The following is an 18,942-nucleotide window of genomic DNA, read 5'->3' on the forward strand; positions in this document are numbered from 1 at the left end:
ATTCTTTCTTATTTTATTCTCCACAGTTCTTTAATATAACTCAGTTCAAACAAAACAAAAAAAATCCGGCGACTCCAAACGGCCCTAAATTCGTTTCAATTCCTTATTTGATTTTTCCAATCCTCATTTCTTTCTTTTTACCCAAACGAAAACCATCAAAACACACTAATACTTTTCAAAAATCTAATTCACACTTTTTTTTTGAAAACAGCATAAAAATATAGCATTTCGAAAATCTACTAAACAACTTTTCGAAGAAAACATAAAAAAACACAATAATATTGTAATAAACAAAAACAGAAATCGATTCCATTAAAATAGTCATTTACATTTCAAACGACTAATTGTTCTTTAAAAAATAATGTTTCTTCTTTTAATTAATAACAAAGATTTTGTAAAGGCGCCAATATTGTACAAAATAGTTGTTCACTCTTCTGTAAGGTCCCACGCGCGAAACACACATACAAGTATATATATAGGTATATACATATCTATATATATATATATATATATATATATATATATATATATATATATATATATATATATATATATAATGTGTGTGAGGTGTGTGTGTGTGTGTGTGTGTGTGTGTGTGTGTGTGTGATTTTACATCATATCAGCCAAACATGGACTGGGGAAAACAACTCTTACTTCCTCTTTTTCCATCAGTTCGCGCACGATTCATTTTCATCCTCTTTTTTGCCACCTATTTCTTTCGCTCCGCTTATAACAAGAAAAATTAATTAATAATCGTCTAAAAACAATAATAACACTTTTAAATGCACATAAAAAACAGATTCTTCTAATTCAAACTCTTCAAATATATATTTTCCACATAAAAACCGAATAACCTTTTCTATTTATTCGCCTGGACAACACAAAAAAGAAGCTAGCATCATTCAAAATTTTGTCGACACAGCTGTATAAACCCTTTATTCTGACTTTACCTTTGTTTAGTACTTCAGTATGTGTGTTCTTATTTCCATTATTAAACAAATCTTTTGTCTATTTCTTCTGTTTAGTTCCTTTTCTTCAAAATGCGATTCCTATGTATTTCTTTGGGTTTATTTTTATTTATTTGTGTCAGTACGTGTGTGTATGTGCCTTTCTCTTCGTATTCATTAATCTTTTACATGCTTATTAGTTCCTTTTCTTCTCAACCTTTTCTTTATAACAACACAAATAAAAGCACACACATATAACATTGAACAAAATAAAATATAAATGCATATCTCAAATCAACTTTATAGACATTTCTAACGCAAACTGCTCTTTTAAAAATCTTTTCCGTCAATAGCTTGTGGACCCATTTACGCTGCTTATATATATATATATATATGTATATATATATATATATATACATATATATATATATATATATATATATAATCCCTCTAAATGGGTCTACTTAATTAATTATTATAGCAAAAAAATAATTGATAGCCCCTTTAAGGAATTCATTTCTTATCGTTGAGCACTTTCAGTTGAATTAAAGTTGGTCAATTTAGCTCTTATGCATAGATCATCGTTTAACGATTAGATCACTCTCTGACTGACGTAAATGAACATTTAAAAAAATTAAAATGTTTAAATTCAACGCTATTTCACGCGGTTAATGGTAGTCGAATGGATACGGCCTCCGCTAATCGAGCCAGAGATGTCTCGTGGTGTTTGTTCTTCTCCCCTAACTAGTTTATGGTTATATATATATATATATATATATATATATATATATATATATATATATATATATATATATATATATATATATATATATAATTATTTTTTTTGCTATAATAATTAAATACCTACAGACACTAGTGTTTCATCCTTTCGGGATTTTTGTTCGTGGCTTGTTCTCAAGAATAGGCACTGAAACACCAAGTGTTATATTATGTAATTAGAGAAGGTCTTTTGATTAATTATTTAGTTGTGTATTTTTGTGACTGTCTAGTCTGTCTTAACAATTGCGCTCGTCTAGTGTCTGAATGTATCTGTGTGAGAACACATAATACGAATATACATGACGACATACCTGTCTTGTGTTTGTACCTTGTTCAGGGGGAATTGCCCAACGTATTGGTAAAGGTGGTTCTGTTACAGCAAACACGCATGCAAAAACATGAACCCAATACAAATTGTTGTTTTTACATATATTTTTATTGGCTCCTTAGATATTACGTCAGACACGACTGGAATGAAAGAGGGTCATTTTATCTGAGTGAATCACGTAAATAGTGTTCATAATTGTAATAGCAAAACAGAATGAGTGAATACGCAAACCGACAATTTGAATGACACGTTTGAATTAAGTTCGATTCACAGAAACCCATTCACTCAGAGTGCTAACAACCTTTATCTGGTCTCACCTGTAAGTATCCAGTATATTTCTAAATGTTATTCAAACTAGAAATATATAAGGGTAACAAATATTAAAAAAAACAGACCAAAATCCATCATACAAAATTAATGATGGATATCAAAAAGAAGACTGAAAATTATAGAGATATAGTGTAGTAATAATACAAGAGTTTAGCAGCAGTATTCAACATTAATCATGTTCTATTTTTGTTGATTCGGTTTGTCTATCTCAACTTGAATATTTTCGTAGAAATTGCTTTTCTACACAAAGACATGTAAAAAAAAACAATGGTCTTTATACATCTGATTATTTTTTGTCTCGCAATAGTATCTGTGGTCTTTGTTCAAATAAATTCTTGTAAACATCACTGTACACTTGGGAGTAAACAGTACTTCTATAAAGTGATTATCACCATAAATATTGTATATCTTCTAAGGCTAATATTAATATTTAAAATAAATAAAACCACATCGTTTTGAATAGTTTATTGCAAGGAATATATCTGCTGATGTTTTTTTACTAGAAATATTACACCTCAGCTGACAAGGTTCAACGTACTATGATACTTTTGACGTAGTGATACTGTGGCACAATGACTAGCCCCTTTGAGGGAGCTGGGAGGGGTTCTACATTAAAAAAAAAACTTGTGCCTAACTTGACCTGCACTAATGAGGAGGCAAACACACACACATTTCAGTGCGGATACATTTTTTTAAGGTTAAAACTGTCGACACACGAAGATTGGCAGGTATTTATGTTTCCAGTGCACAATGAAAGTTAAACTATGTTGACATTATAATTTGATAAAACAAAACATTGCGTGAAACGCATATCTCTCTCTCTCTCTCTATCTCTCTCTTTCTTCTTTCTCTATTTCTCTCTTTCACTCATTTTCTATCTCTTTCAATGAATAAAGAGAGAATTAAAATATGATTGTATTGTAAAAACAGTTGAAGCTTGCACACAATACGCGGGAGATATAGTAGTTTAGTGTGCACGCAATGGGTCGACTTCATATGCTTCCTACTTGATAACTGTTAAATAAATTATGTATATATATTTTTAAAATGCATTTTTCTTTTCTTTTTGTACAAATGTTCAATTTCAGCCTGCGGGTCCTTCCATTAATGCGACGACAGAAAGCTGCCTGTAACGACGCACAAGGAGCGACCCATGTCAGACAGTTATAGCTGACGACATATAGACCCGTTTTTGTTTATGTTTCCAACATGTGCCTATCGTTTGGATAGCGTTGGATACCGTGTCTAACACCCGTGGAGCTGGATGCGTTCCCAGAACGTTTCTAAACCAAGTGACCCACCCCGGGGAGGCGATACTGTCATAATACTGGTAATATTTTAAATTACAAACAAGGAACATAGTAATATGCCAACAACTTTGATCAGATTATAAAGTTTGTAATTTAGCAATCGTTCTGCGTAAATTAAAACATCAGTTTAAATTTTAATTAAAATCTCTGTCTTTTTAATATAAGATGTTTTAATCGCTTGAGTTGATCAACTAAACTGTTTGCCTTAAACTAAACTCAACTTCAATCGATGAAGTATATTTCTAAGGAGCATTCTATTTGTGGAAAAATACTACGTTTTTTTTGACTGATTGCATCATGGTCATTTTCAAGATAGAAGTTAACAAGATCCGCCTGAGCCATTTTCTTCAAATCGTTTACAATCCTCTAATAGTGTTAGTTTCCGTTAAACAAACAATAACCTTTACCCTTGATCGAGATTGTCAGACTGACTTCCTTATCTTGGTTGTTATAGTCACAACATTTCGGCCGTTTTGCCCTCTGGCCTTCATCAGGTGTTTTGTATCGAACTGGGGAACCGTTTGTTAGGTGTATCAAACCCAACCCTTTATTATTATTACGGGGGTACCGTGTTCGGACTCCAGCTAGGCTCTGGGACATCGTTGCTGATTCCCTGTTTTTTCACTGCCTTCGTTCAGAATTGAACTCAGCACCTTTGGGTAACTGTAAACTTTGATACAACGTCTGGGACCACTCGGCCGTATGGCACTAGGACAATTCTTAGTTGGTTTTTGTTAATGTTAAAGCTATGTTGTTATTCAAGGTTTTCTCTCTCTATCAGAGGTGTCCAAATTGCATTCAGCTCTATGCTTGGTTTGCTCAGTAGGTTGTTATGTCCGAGCATGTGAGCTGTTTCTTTAAGTTTTCTCACTTTCCAGGGTGTCTCTCTGTTTATTATTTTTACTTCATTCCATAGGGGGCGATGGTCCCCCCTCTCCATCCAGACATGGTTGGCTATACCTGATTTTTCCGTCTCCCCTTTAGTTACCGCTTTTCGGTGTTCTTCCACCCTTACTTTAAGGGGGCGGCATGTTTCAACCTTTCTGACACTGCATGGGATGGAGTATATGCAGTTCTTGGTCATGTTCTCCTCCATGCGGAGCTTCACTCGTACCAGGTGTCGTCTGAGTGTTGACTGGCTCTTGATTCCTAATGAGTTTAACTGTTTTTAAATATCATCTGAAATTGAACCAACCGCAACTAAGAAAATTGGCACGATGGAAGTTTCCTTATTTCACGAACTAGCAATATCCACCCTCAGTTTCTGATAGTTCCACAGTTTCTCATTCTTTTTGCCCATTTAGTTGATGTCTTTTGGGAAAGCCACATGGATAATTTTGTCTTTTCGTTCACAACTATAATAACCGGTGTTCTGTGAGTTATCTCTTGGTCACACTGAACCATGAAGTCCTAGAGAATCTTAACGTCCTCATTTTTCAACTACCGTCACTTGGACTCCAAACTTTTGACACTAAGTCTTATGCAGATTTTCACATACTTTGTCCTTGCGACGTTTGTGCCTTTTTTGAGCAAGTGAAGAACACGCACTAACAATATGTGGAACTGTTTCAAGATTAACATTTCGTGCCTGTTCCTGGGTAGCAAATACAAGCCTTTCTGTCACTATTTTATCATCATTATTATTATAATCATTATTATTATTATTATTATTATTATTATTATAAAAATTATTATTATAAAATTTTTTCTTTCATTACTATTTCACATTTATATTATGTACTATCGAGCTTCAGCGGGTCGCTGAGTTTTACTTAATGCCTTTAACGTGTCTAAGTGAATATAACAGAGAACTTTGCCAAATACAAATTCATAAATGCTTCTTTCATCCTACAAATGGAAAAGCTATTCATAAAAACTCGCAATTTGCCTTTATTCACGATCATACAAGCTACAATGCACTTATTTATAAGTGCTATTTTTGTGAAGTTGTCGCCTTTTAATGGCCTTTTTCTGGCGATAGAACTTGGGCTTTGAAGTTAAAATCGGTTTCAGTATGAGCTGATATCGTCTATTTTTATTTCCGTAAAGAAATTACAACGTGGATCGTAGCTGCAGTGGGTTACTGCTCGTCACATATCTATTTTATTTTCAAATTAATTGGGAAATAAATAATTGTCAGTAAAAAAAAATATTATTTCCCACATGTTCGACATCTCAGATCAGATGGATGTATATGTGTAATAAAACGGACGTTTAAAATAAAAGGCCAGTTAAAACCTGAATGTATGTATCAACTAAGAGGCTGTCCGGCATTGGCTGGTCGTAAAAAAAGCTTAAATATGATACATTGATTAATGCAGATTTCGTATTTATTATTATACTAGCAGAAGTACCCGTCGTTGAATGGGTTACAAACAGCCTACATAAAATGGACACTGATTTATGAAAGTATGATAGGTTATGAAACAGAACGGTTGTAAAGAGATAGCTTCGAATTTGGGGGTATCAAAACCCAAGCAAAATATGATGAAAGTAAAAATAAAATAGATAAACTCCATAATTTATTATACCATACCTGTTCACACTGAAACACTTATCACAATATTCTGTGGATCTATAGTAAAAAACGTTGTTAAACTTTGTGACATATTTCCATTCTATGGAGGTCAGGTGTGAACGAACGCCCCATAATTTTATTTTACCATATTTCTTTAAACTGAAAATTAATTATCAAAGTATATTTACGCATTAAAGTATACTTAAGCAGATAGATATGAAAAGTCTTTATTAAAGTTTGTGCCTATTTCGATTCTATGGAAGCTAGGCGCGAACGCAGACCCCACGATTTTATTATACAATCCCTATTTAAGTAAAAACATACTTATCAAATTATTATGTACATCTATATCAAAAACACTTGTAAACGTTTTTTTTATACATTTTTTATTTCCATACTTTGTGGACCATGCGCGAATGCAGACCCCACAATTTTAATGAACCACCGTTCATACCCATTCCTGTGTCTCGATACATCTTCTAACATTATATGTAATCAGTTTTTTTAAATAGTCAACCATATATTCATGACCAGACACACACACACGCACAATACACACACACACACAAACAGACATTCAGCTTTATATTATATATTATATTAGACCCAATATATAGTAATGATTTAAAAAGTAAAAAAAAAAATCGCTCGTTGGCGACCACCGAGAATCGAAACTAACGTATTTAGCTTACGATTATATTTTTCTTTTGGCGTTAATGCGTTTGCTACATGCAAAAAAAATAAAACATGGCCCAATAGCTATTATGTTATGCCTGCATATTCATAATTACATCCTTTGACTTCCATCAGGCAAATTCATTTTTTTTTATTTACACCTTTTTGCACCGATTTGCCCAGCTAAAACACACCTATGCAGTTTCCCATGGGTTCCAATAGCCTATACATTAAGTTTCATGTCTGTAGACAGAGGAGTTTGGTCGGCAACTTTTTAAAACAAATATAGATACGCAAATATGATCATATATTGAAAGACATTGAAAGAGGTTTGTGCTTACTATAAACGTTGTGCCCTAATATTACGCATACATAAATCATGTAGAATATCTGCATGGATATAATAAATAACAGTTCACTAAAGATGATGATTCATACGAAAACCGAAAAATCTTATAGAGAATTAGTTAAAATGAATGTTTAAAAGAATATGAAAATTAGCTAAATGTTTTGCAGATAAAGACACTTCTGCGATCATATATAACAAAGTTGTATTTTCTTTTTGTAATTAATAGGAAAAAAGGTTTTAAGATGTCTATCAATACAGACACACACAATCTAAATTCATAGGAGTATAGATGATATCACTAATAGTACTGGAACGAATATTTTTACATATACTACTACAAATACCAATAAACGTTTATAGTACAGAATAGGAAAAAAAAACGACATATATCGAAAATTTTTACATGGGTGATACATACTTTTCTGGTCAATGAACAGTTTTCGATGACGGAAAATATGTTTTGCTCATATAATATAAGTGTAATTTCAAAACATTTCGATCGAAGTAAGGCCCAGTCTTCTAAAAGTGAATATCTTCGCATTCGAGAATCTTGCTGGTGAACTCTGTTATCTTCACGAAATTTTCGAATGGAACCTTTTATTTACTCCGCGAGGCAGCATGCTCTCGTTTCCTCTGTTTTCACTGGTTAGACTCCCTTAGTAATTCGCAATTTTCTCTTGAGGTTCGCCCGCAGTGAGATTTGAACTTACACCGGCAAAAAGAGGGTAACTTTACAACTGAATGTTACCAAGCACTTTATTCACTACAACACTGGTTTCAATACTCATATAATACAAATAACCAATCCTCATAGAGTCAAGAACAGTAAAACAGAATATATGTTTGCTCTTTCCTTACTATCTTTTATTTAACTCCCCATGGACGATATTTTTATCATGTTTTGAATTCACATATAGAAAGTAATTATGTGCGAGTTATTGCCGTTTGCGTGTTTGGTTAGAATAAAATCACAAACACGCAAATCAATTTTGCACAGCACCTTCCAAGTAATAATAAATGTGAGAAAATGTCAGCTTTGACAGTCTCTTGTTTCTGAACGAATGGCATGCTATTACCAAAGTAATATTTGCGTCATCAACAAAAAAAAAAATGAAAGAGATAAGTACGCAAATGCACTTTACTTAGTTAGAACTCCAACATAAATGACGTGTTTTCTTAAATGCTTATAAACGAATATGCATTTTTATTATCAGTTTCGCATTGGATGAATATTTATATCTATACAATTATATGAAAAGAAAACTTTGTGTGTGTAAGAGTTCGTTCCCTATGCACTCGAAAACGGCTGAGCCGATTTTTATGAAATATCACACGAAGTACTTAATATGTATCCATGATCGATAATCTTAATAATCTAGCGAAACAAAGTAAACAAATTTCACCAAAGTTAACACTTTACACAGCCTAACATCGCAAATATATTTGAGAAGTTTTATTATCTCACAAGCCGAAATGCCGACATATAAAATAAACAGTACGTTCTTTGATATGACAGAGGTCAACTTGAAATTTTTTCCTTTTGAAGCAGAATTTCACCATGGTACTTAAAGTTTTAGTTTTAAAAACAAATTACCGCAATTATCACCACACAAACAGTTAGGCCACGCGTATAAAACTAACAATCAGTTCTTTGATATGACATGGCGCGTTTTGAATGAATGCTTCTTTTTAAAGAACAATTGACTCATGATACTAGACTTTTGCATTTTAAGCTTAAAAAGGCCATTATATATACATATATTTTATAAAATCAACAATAGTTTCTCTACAGTGCAATCTTGACTACAAGATATTGTGGACTTAGTAACTACAGAAGGTACGTGGCGCTTTTTCTCGATGCACTGCGTTAGTTCCACATCTCGCACAATCAGTCAATATGTTTGATTAAGAAATAAGCGATTTCATCGTTTTCGATTAAAATAAAAATATGGCAGTGTAAAAACATTCATTGGTCATCCTTCAATCCTAGGCTAATCTGGGGCACAGTTCTAACCTTAAAATACATTTTTGTGATGAGCATCAACCCGAAAATAAATATTCTGCATTATTTACACTAGTTTTCTTCACGGAACAATCGCAGTGACACACTGGTTCTCGCTATATCACCGAATTTAAACAACGTTGAAATTGGTTAGTTCTAATCATATGACAATTTTGAATACGAGGCTCTGTATGTTTTAGGACGTGAACATTTTCAGCAGTTCATGAACCACACCTGGCCAAGAAAAGGCATGTTTCTAATTCCGTTTGATGAAAATTTGCTTTCTTTTGTTATTGCAGACCATCTACTAGTTTCAATTTGTGCACAAATCCCAAGAGCAATCGAAGCTTTCTCCTATGCCTGAAATGGCACATTGTGCAACGAGGGAGAGATTGGAGGTACACCGTTGTACAACTTATGCTTTCCAACGATGCATGTTATTACTCGGGACCAATGCTAGCACTCTGAAAATGCATCGAATAACAGGGGCATGCCAAGAATAATAAAGAAAGTATTTGGTATGGTTCTATATTTTACAGTCAACACTCAAGTGTACCTGGGTTTGTTGAAAATGTGGTGATGCTCTGGTGCAACCAGGTGGCCGCTGGCAGACACTAGTATAACAGCAAGATTTGCCGCCGGACCAAAAGTCCAAGGGGCCCCGGCTTGGCTTCAGGAAGAGTGCTACGACTTTGTACCCTTCACCCAGTTGTCTGCTGCTCCCCCGATTCGAACCAGTTAGACTACATCGTTTGGGCTTCGTCCAGAACATCACTGACATAACCTCCTACAATCAAACACCAGTGTGATCTCCGCCATCCGCCGAGTACACGCTGAGCTCCCGGCGTCGCTTCTGATAAAAGCATTATTCCAGTTCCGGACCCGTATGGAATCGATGATTGAGGCTAAATATTGCTACATTGAATGGATGTCAGCTCAACAACATAATCAAGTTACCTGAATTTATATTTCCAAGAAAAGTTTTCAAATAAATCTGTAGTGTTGTTTTTAGGGCGACCTATTTATCATTCCACCCAAATGAGAACGCACTCACATTTGCTCATAGTTGCTGCATTTTGTTTGCTTTTCTGTGAAAAGAAACATTCTTTTCACTATGCAAGAAAATTATCAATTTTATGCAAACATATTTGCTGAATAAGAATGTTTCTTATTCTTTAGAATTTCCACAAGTTCTACTGGATGTAAAACATTTTGACATTAAAATGTTCAAAATCAATCGTTCAAGAAAAAACTTGGATGTAAGGAAAAGACTTATGCTGTACTTGTCGAAGTCAAAGTAGAAATCTTTTAAATAATAATAATAATCATATCTAACTGATAATTAAATTTATGTTAAGAAATTATTGGACTTCATTTTCCCTGTTCTTTCCTAGATTACCTGAGTTCTTTTTTCTTGATAAAGATGCCAGAGTGTTTTACTTAAGATATTTAGACGATTTGAATTCGGTTTAGTATGATTTGATTGTTAAATATTTTATTATTCCACACAAATAGTGTGTTCTACTTGCAGGCATTCAATTGGATATTGCTCATTCATCCCATTAAAGAATAACAATGCTGCTGAAGAAATTCCTGCAATTGTTAATATTCTGTTCTGCCATAGACGTAATAATAAATATAATTTTCCGGAATATATTTACAATATTAGTGTTCACTTGTTCTGAGCACCATATGTACCAAATATTAATCATGCAATAAAATTTGTATTCTATTAAAATGTAATATATGCTATTTGTTTATCCTTAGGTGATACTACCTGAGCGCAATTTAACATTTATTTTCATCTGAAGAATCGATGCACGCATTACGTGTGAATGATATAAGCAGTGCCAAATTTTATGTTACACGTAATACACTTTTCTTCTGCGACGCTAATTTTGGTGCCCTGGAAATTTAATTAACAACGCCTTTCATGAAACAGTGTGAAAACGTTCTCTTGGCGATGAACTGATTCTATACAAGCTTTTAGTAATGTGTTATTTTTCCACTTATTTCATTTTCTATTTCCCCAAATATGGATTCGACTAAGAATCAAAAGTGTTCCTTACATATATGGAACATACATTAATTATTTTGATTTTAACACGAAAAAGAAAACCAGAAAAAAATCCAAAGAAGTCAAGAAATATAAAAAAGCATGATTATAAAAAACTTAGATGTTTTATAATATTTTAAAAATAAGTATACATAACAAATCTCTCTCTCTTTCTTTCTCTCTCTCTAGCTCTCTCTCTCTCTCTCTCTCTCTCTCTCTCTATATATATATATATATATATATATATATATATATATAATCTGGGCTGTTATTAGTATTGACCAGCCCCAACCCCAACCACTTATCTCCTCATGTTAAGAATGGCCTTTGGAATAGACACTCCAAACATTCTCATGGCCAGAATGGCTTTCAGAATGGACACCACTAACCTGCTCTTACTAAGAACGGTTTTCTGAATGAAACTCGATTTTGTGGGCGGCGGTTTGTCAAAATATCTGCTCCATATTTAATCTTGATAATCATTGTCATGATCCCCCAGCGAAAATACTATGAACCAGCCTTGAATTTTTGTGTTTGCAATGTCGGTCGGAAAAAATGTAAATGTTGGGTACTTATGTATTTTTGTTACCGTGCTCAAAAATAATTTTATTATTATCAAAGCCGTTCTGAACTTGTAAGAAAAGTGTTTTGTACGTAATCTGTGCTTCCAGCCTTAAATTAAATACTCGCATTATTACATCTTCAATAATGACATTTTTAAATTTTCCCTGTATAAAGTTTGTAAGGCTTTTATAATATAGACAAATTGTTTATGTCAAAATGTAGAAAACTCTTATGTTTTCATCAAGCGAGATATCTGTGTTGACGTTTAATATGGTTGTGGGTCGGTCAAGAAAAATAAAACAGTAAATAGAGTTTTCTTAGTGACAGGCAATATGGTTTCCGTTCTGCAGATGTGCTTACGCTCATATCTCGTAGGGTATGGCGTAAAGGTCTACTCCACAAGATCTCTATCTATGGTATAACTGGAAATGTCTTTTCAATTATTAAATCATTTTTCTTTGATATCTTTATAAGAGCAGTGGTTGATAGGCAGAAATCAGAAGCTCATAGTATAAATGCTGGAGTTCCTCAGGGATCGATCCTGGGTCCAACTATCTTCCCGATCTACATTAATGATCTTCCAAATCACATACTTAGATCATTGGTTGACATTTATGCTCATGACACTACCATTTATGGCAGCACATCACAGGCTGTAAACGACCAAGTTCTCTCTGATTCTCTCTCCTCTGATCTTGAGCATGTGATACAATGGGGTAAAAAGTGTCTGGTTACTTTTAATGCATCTAAAGCCAAGCTTCTATCTTTACATCATCAACGCTCTGATTTCCATCTGGTATCAATTGAAATGAATGTCTCTCGTCTTGTGGAGGCTCCATGTTTTGACAAGCTTCTGGGCTTGATCTTTACTCATGATCTGAAATGCAACACGTACATCAAATCCGTTGCCAACGTCTCTAGAACTACTATCCATAATTCTCCCCTCTTTATCTGTGCCTAGACCTAAACGTGGATTCCATGATCAGAGTGTCTTTCTTAGAATTGCACATATCTGGAACTCTCTTCCGCTCGCATGCTCTCCAGCTGAGTACAATATGGTCGTCTTCATTTCCGACGTAAACAAGTTCTTGATGAGCCGTTCCCCTGAAGAAATTCAATTTACCAAATTTAAAATTCTAACGAGTACTATGATATTATCCCTTTGACTACTATACACTCTAACACTTATCCTCCCTGCGTATAGGCTTGATAAGTGGTGATTCCTTTCAAAGAAAAAACGAAAGAAAATGGAAAGTCGTTAACCATATTGCCCGAAAGCTTGTCATAAATATCACTCTTTTTATAACGCAAATAGGTTACAAATACGTGTGTAAATGAAAATGTTTTATTTATTTATTTATTTTTTTAATAATTTCGTAACTAAACTTTTTATAAAATAACTTTGTGCTTAGCCCGTTGATTTAACCCAACGGTATGTTTTATAAGAAATAGTATTTAAAAAAGTTATATTGCTTCATAATCGAAAATTTACATATTTGCGTACAATGACAACGCGGTATTTTTTTTTTAGACGCAAATCGGCCACAAATAACGGAGATGAACGATAATGTTTTATTTTATTATGCGGATAGTTTATATGCGATATTCTTTGTTAAAAAGCAAGTAAATCACTAATAACATAGGTAACAGATACATTTTATTTTAATGATTTCGCGACTGTATTTTCTATAAAATAATTTTGTGCTTAAAACGCAAATACGTCTCAAATATCGAAGGTAAATCGAAATTTTATTTAAACATTTAAAATAATTTCGCCACTGTATTTTCTATGAAGTAGATGTGTGCTTATCGTGGCTAAACCAAAAATTTTGTTTAAAAAAGTAATTTGGCAACCGATGAAGTAGTTTTGTGTTTATGCATGTTGATTACCCACTTCCGATCATTTTTGTAGAAAATAATAATAATAATAATAATAATAATAATAATAATAATAATAATAATAATAATAATAATAATGTTAAAAAAAACAATTATATTGATTAATTATCGAAATACTTCTTATTTGCGGACCATTGCAATGCGGTAATTCTATGTAAGCATACTATTTCTCCTAAAACATAAGAAGTTCGGTGTATAAGATTTAGAGTAACGATGTAGAAGATTAAAAAAAAAAATAACAAAAACCTTTTGTCCGTATTGTTTTGAAGTAAACGAAAGTTCTATGAACTTCTGTGCATGTTGTTTTAAAAGCAAAGAAAATGTTCGGTCTAAAATGAATGAGAAGTGTTTTTTTCCCCAACACGCGCGCTCTCTCTCTCCGTCTCTCTCTCTCTCACTCCTTGCTCTCTGTCTCTCTCTCGCTCTCTCTTTCTTTCTATCTCTATATAGGTATCAGCCTATCTGACTCTCAGCATGCCTTCCTATAAGTCTATTCTACGCTGTTTGTGTATGTTGAGGTGTATGTGTGTATATGCTTACGAAGTCTGTTGTTCGGCCGCTGGTATCGCAAACCGCGATTATCTTTGATTGAATTTACATAAAACAATAAGTAGAAATGACAACAGTAGATGAAGTTAATATTTTGGGGAGAAGGAAAAAATGAAACAGAAAAGAAGTCGGTTGCTTATCGTCCATGTTTTTAAGACGCTAATGTGTTCCTTTATTCAATATCTATCCTCGAATAAGCAATGAGAAGGGACAATAATGTGTAAGGGAGGAATCATTATTTTGTGTAAGGAAAATGAAAAGTTAATGCTTTGTATAGGAGTTCATAATCCAGTTAAGAAGGGTGACTGGAGGGCAGAAGGATGTGGATATATTGTCCGAGTGTAGACTGGTAGAAGCAAGAAGACTGTAAAAAGAAAGGGAAAAATAAGCACTACTTCCTTTGTAGATGAAACATAGGGTGTAAATAAAACGTATAAATGTGTCTATAACGGCGAGTAAAGTTAGAGGAGGTGGCTGATAATAGTTTATACATAATAATTTTGTATGTAGCATATGTTCTTGCAAACCTAGGGCGATTTGGAAAACTGCGCCTCTTTTATTATATATATATATATATATATATATATATATATATATATATATATATATATATATATATATATATATGTGTGTGTGTGTGTGTGTGTGTGTGTGTGTGTGTGTGTGTGTGTGTGTGTGTGCACGTGTGTGTATCTGAATGCCTGGAATGTTTGTCAATGTGTGGATGTCGACATATCTATGCTTTAAGAACTTTCCTCTGTGCAGTGAGCAGTACTGTTGCAAATAAATGAATAAAGTGAATTTTAGTGAAACCTAGAGAATGGAACTAATGCTATAAAAGTGTGCTGTTGTTTTATATTTTCTATCCAGCTGCCTTCGCTACCACGTCCTAAGAGTCTTGTCAAACCAAGTATTCAGCTACAGATAGAGTGACACGTGAGATTGATACCTTTCCGAATAGTATAAGAAAAGTCAATATTCTCCCATTTTCCAAGCGAAACCTACGGCACTTCAGCTTAAGAAATGGATACCTACCAAATGATGCCACACGCAAATGGACCTAATTTTGGCAGGAAATATTTTTTTACCTATTTAGCTATACACAGGAACACACGCAATGAAATAGATGTTCATATATACATGTATATGTGATGGAATTAGGCGTTTTAATTTGACGAAATACCGATTTAATATATGCTGCATTACTAAAATTGCGGCAACCATTTGAGAATAGAATACTGAAACGTGAATTATTGTATACAATATCTAATATAATATTATATAATATAATATATATATTTATGAGATAAAATAAAAATTACCATTAAATTTACCAAAATTATCCAAGATGGTAAAATTAAATTATATTATAAATATTACAGCATTAATATTTATAAAGTTATCTCAGCCAGATGTAAAAGCTTGATAAAACCAAATAGGCGATAGAGCTTATAATACGAGCAAACAGTTAATAAAACATGTTAAAACACTTTAAAATGAGTTAAAACATATTTAATCTGAAAAAGAAACACAAGATAAGTGGATAGTCCTTAATCTGCGGAGTTTCGAAGAAATACTTTCCTTCTCATCAGAGGGTAGGAATTAGCAAAATGCGGGATCAGATTTTGCATGCAAAAGTATTTGATGAAACAACGAGTAAGTCAAACATCTTACTTGAAAACAAAAAAAGTGAAGCAGAGGGAATATGGCGAAGAAAAAGGTGATTACACATGAATGGATAGTCTGGTGGAAGATAAATAATCCAGTGATTTTACCGTCACTGGATTATTTATTTTCCATATTCATATATGGAAGATAAATAATCCAGTGAGGGTAGATATTATATGACTCTTCAGACCACTAGCCGACTTGCTCTTACTGCTACCCCACTACACAGGTTTTCTCATCAGGTAGTGGAGGTAAGGGTATATAAGGACGTCTTTTGTGAGACTTCCTGATGTTTACATCTCCAGATTCTGACAGTAAAACGTTCACATTTTTCACACTTTCAGCCTTACGAATGTCTTATTAATTTAGAGACCCTTTACGCAGATTTCTCTTACGCAGATTTCTATTAAGCTCTGCCTGTTCCAAGTTCTCTGCCTACAATCAGTTGAACAAACTTTACAACTGACTTCTAATCTCAGTTATTTCTTACCATCTCTCACCATTTAAGTAAAGTTCCTTAAGATTGTTTTAGAAGTTCCTTAAGCTTGCCGTAGAAGAGTGCTTTGGTAATCCGCAGTCACCCACACAGACAACGTGTCAACCCTAGGATATCTGATTGCTGGTTATCATTCTTCCAATACTTGGACAACCTGCTCTCCGAAGGACAGTAGTGTCATAGATTTTCATGTCATGTTAAGGATTTTCCTTAAGAAGCCCTGATGGAATCTAAAGCCATTTTAGTTGTTTTTTATAAATGATCCACATTTCTGATGAGTACAATAGGATGGGTAGCACACATGTCCAATAAACTGCTACATTGGTTTGAGAAGTAACATCCCTGTCACGCCATAATCACTTCTCTAACTTGCCAAAAGCAACAGAAGCTTTCTGTATCTATGAGTACTTATATTTATGTATATATATATATATATATATATATATATATATATATATATAATATAATATCATATATATATATACACACATACACACACATATATATATATATATATTATATAAATTCTTGTGCTTATGCAAAGTGCACCCTTTTGGGGAGCAGGATCTTCCCACATTATAACCAATTCTGTGTATAACCTTACCTCCGTGGGGAGACAAATAAGTAGGGGCAATAAGAAATATCCTATGTGTATCCATATATATCACTCATTCATATCAAAAAACGTAGTTACCGAATTATAAATATTATGAATACCACAACCGACTACACCACAATAGAAAGAAGTTAATATATATATATATATATATATATATATATATATATATATATATATTGATAGATTGATTTAAGTTAACGTAAGCTAATGCATTTCCCTAATAACACTCCTGCGCAACTGAAACTATTTAGATACGAACTCGATTTTCTTATTACATAGTCTACGCCTGGATACTTATGCTTATCAATGACATCTAGTCAAATATGCGTAGTAGTATGTTATGAAAACGTTTTCGAAAACATTCTTGTATACACGTATATTATTAATAATTCACTAATTGGATCAAATTGTCATTCTGTTTCTGTTTCTTACCAAATAATAGAATCTTTCGAACCCAACAGCTACAGTAATCTTAGCGTAACGACAATATGGAAAGAGCTATGATTCTAAGAAGCAGGATTCAAATTCCATTAACTGATATAATCTCTTGCTGTCACCTTAGAGAAGGAAAAAGCAGACAACAGATTAAATAAAAAAAACTGTATAGATTACTTTAGAGGCATTTTTTTTATTTCCTTTCACGACTTGGCAGGTGTAACTGAATTTCATCTATTGTATGAAATAATACGCTATGAAGAGCCAAAAATCATTAATACATGTTCTAATATGAAGGTTGCTTTTCTGGGCATTTATTTTCTATCAAATCACTGGATAAGTTGAAGTGGCTATTATACAAAATCAGAAAACGCACGGCCCTGATTCGTTAAGAGAACTCTTTGTGTTTCACAGTATTTCGGAAACATAAGAGATTGATGTGATATTAAGTAAACAGTCTCTTTTGCAAAATATGTGTTCCGTACTTACATCGAAAAAATGATTAAAAATACAAAATCCCGTGTGAAAATAATTAGAAACTAATTAATAACAATACTACTACTACTACTACTACTACTAATAATAATAATAATATTACTAATAATATTGATAGAATAATAATAATAATAACCATATTATTAATAATGATAAAATAATAATAATGAAATACTATTACTACTACTACTAATAATAATAATAATAAAGAAGCATCTGCCAAGGAGGTTCACTATCACCATTACTGTTCTACACAGCCATGATACCCCAGAACAATATACTGAGAAAGTGTCAAGCCGCACACAAGTTCTCTAATACAGAGGAAAATTAACCACCTCATGTACATGGACTATCCGAAACTTACGATGCAAGGTAGAAAACGAACAATTACAAAAATAAATTATTTTTTTTTAAAACAACAGTAAACAAGTAAAAAATATTTTTTTAATATTATGGAAGTATAGTATCTATAAAAACAATATCTTCAAGAACGGCCATAAAATGTGTTTCCAATCGATATCTATTCAATTAGAGATCAGTTTTCCTACCTACCAAAAAAGGACGAGTTTTCTGGGTACGAATTTTCCTGGTACGAGTTTTCCGAGGACGAGTTTTCCTAAATTCCTTTTTTTTTATACATGATTTTACCAAGAATTTTCCCAAGTTTTGGTTTCGGTTTCGATTATAGTTGATAGAACTCCAGTGATCATTTTTTTTAAATAAATAATTTAATCAAGAATTCTTCATAAATTTTTGTTTCGGTTTCGATTATAACTGCAGGAACTCAAGCTGATGCACCAAATCCATATTGATATATTTTTATATTTTTGAAATCGATGTACATATATTTTTATATTTTTGAAATCGCAATTTTTAATATATAAACGATAGAATATTAATTCTGTAATAATATATACGAAAT

Source organism: Euprymna scolopes, chromosome 5 (genome assembly GCF_053919585.1).
Source record: "Euprymna scolopes isolate OS-2025 chromosome 5, ASM5391958v1, whole genome shotgun sequence".
NCBI lineage: Eukaryota > Metazoa > Mollusca > Cephalopoda > Sepiida > Sepiolidae > Euprymna > Euprymna scolopes.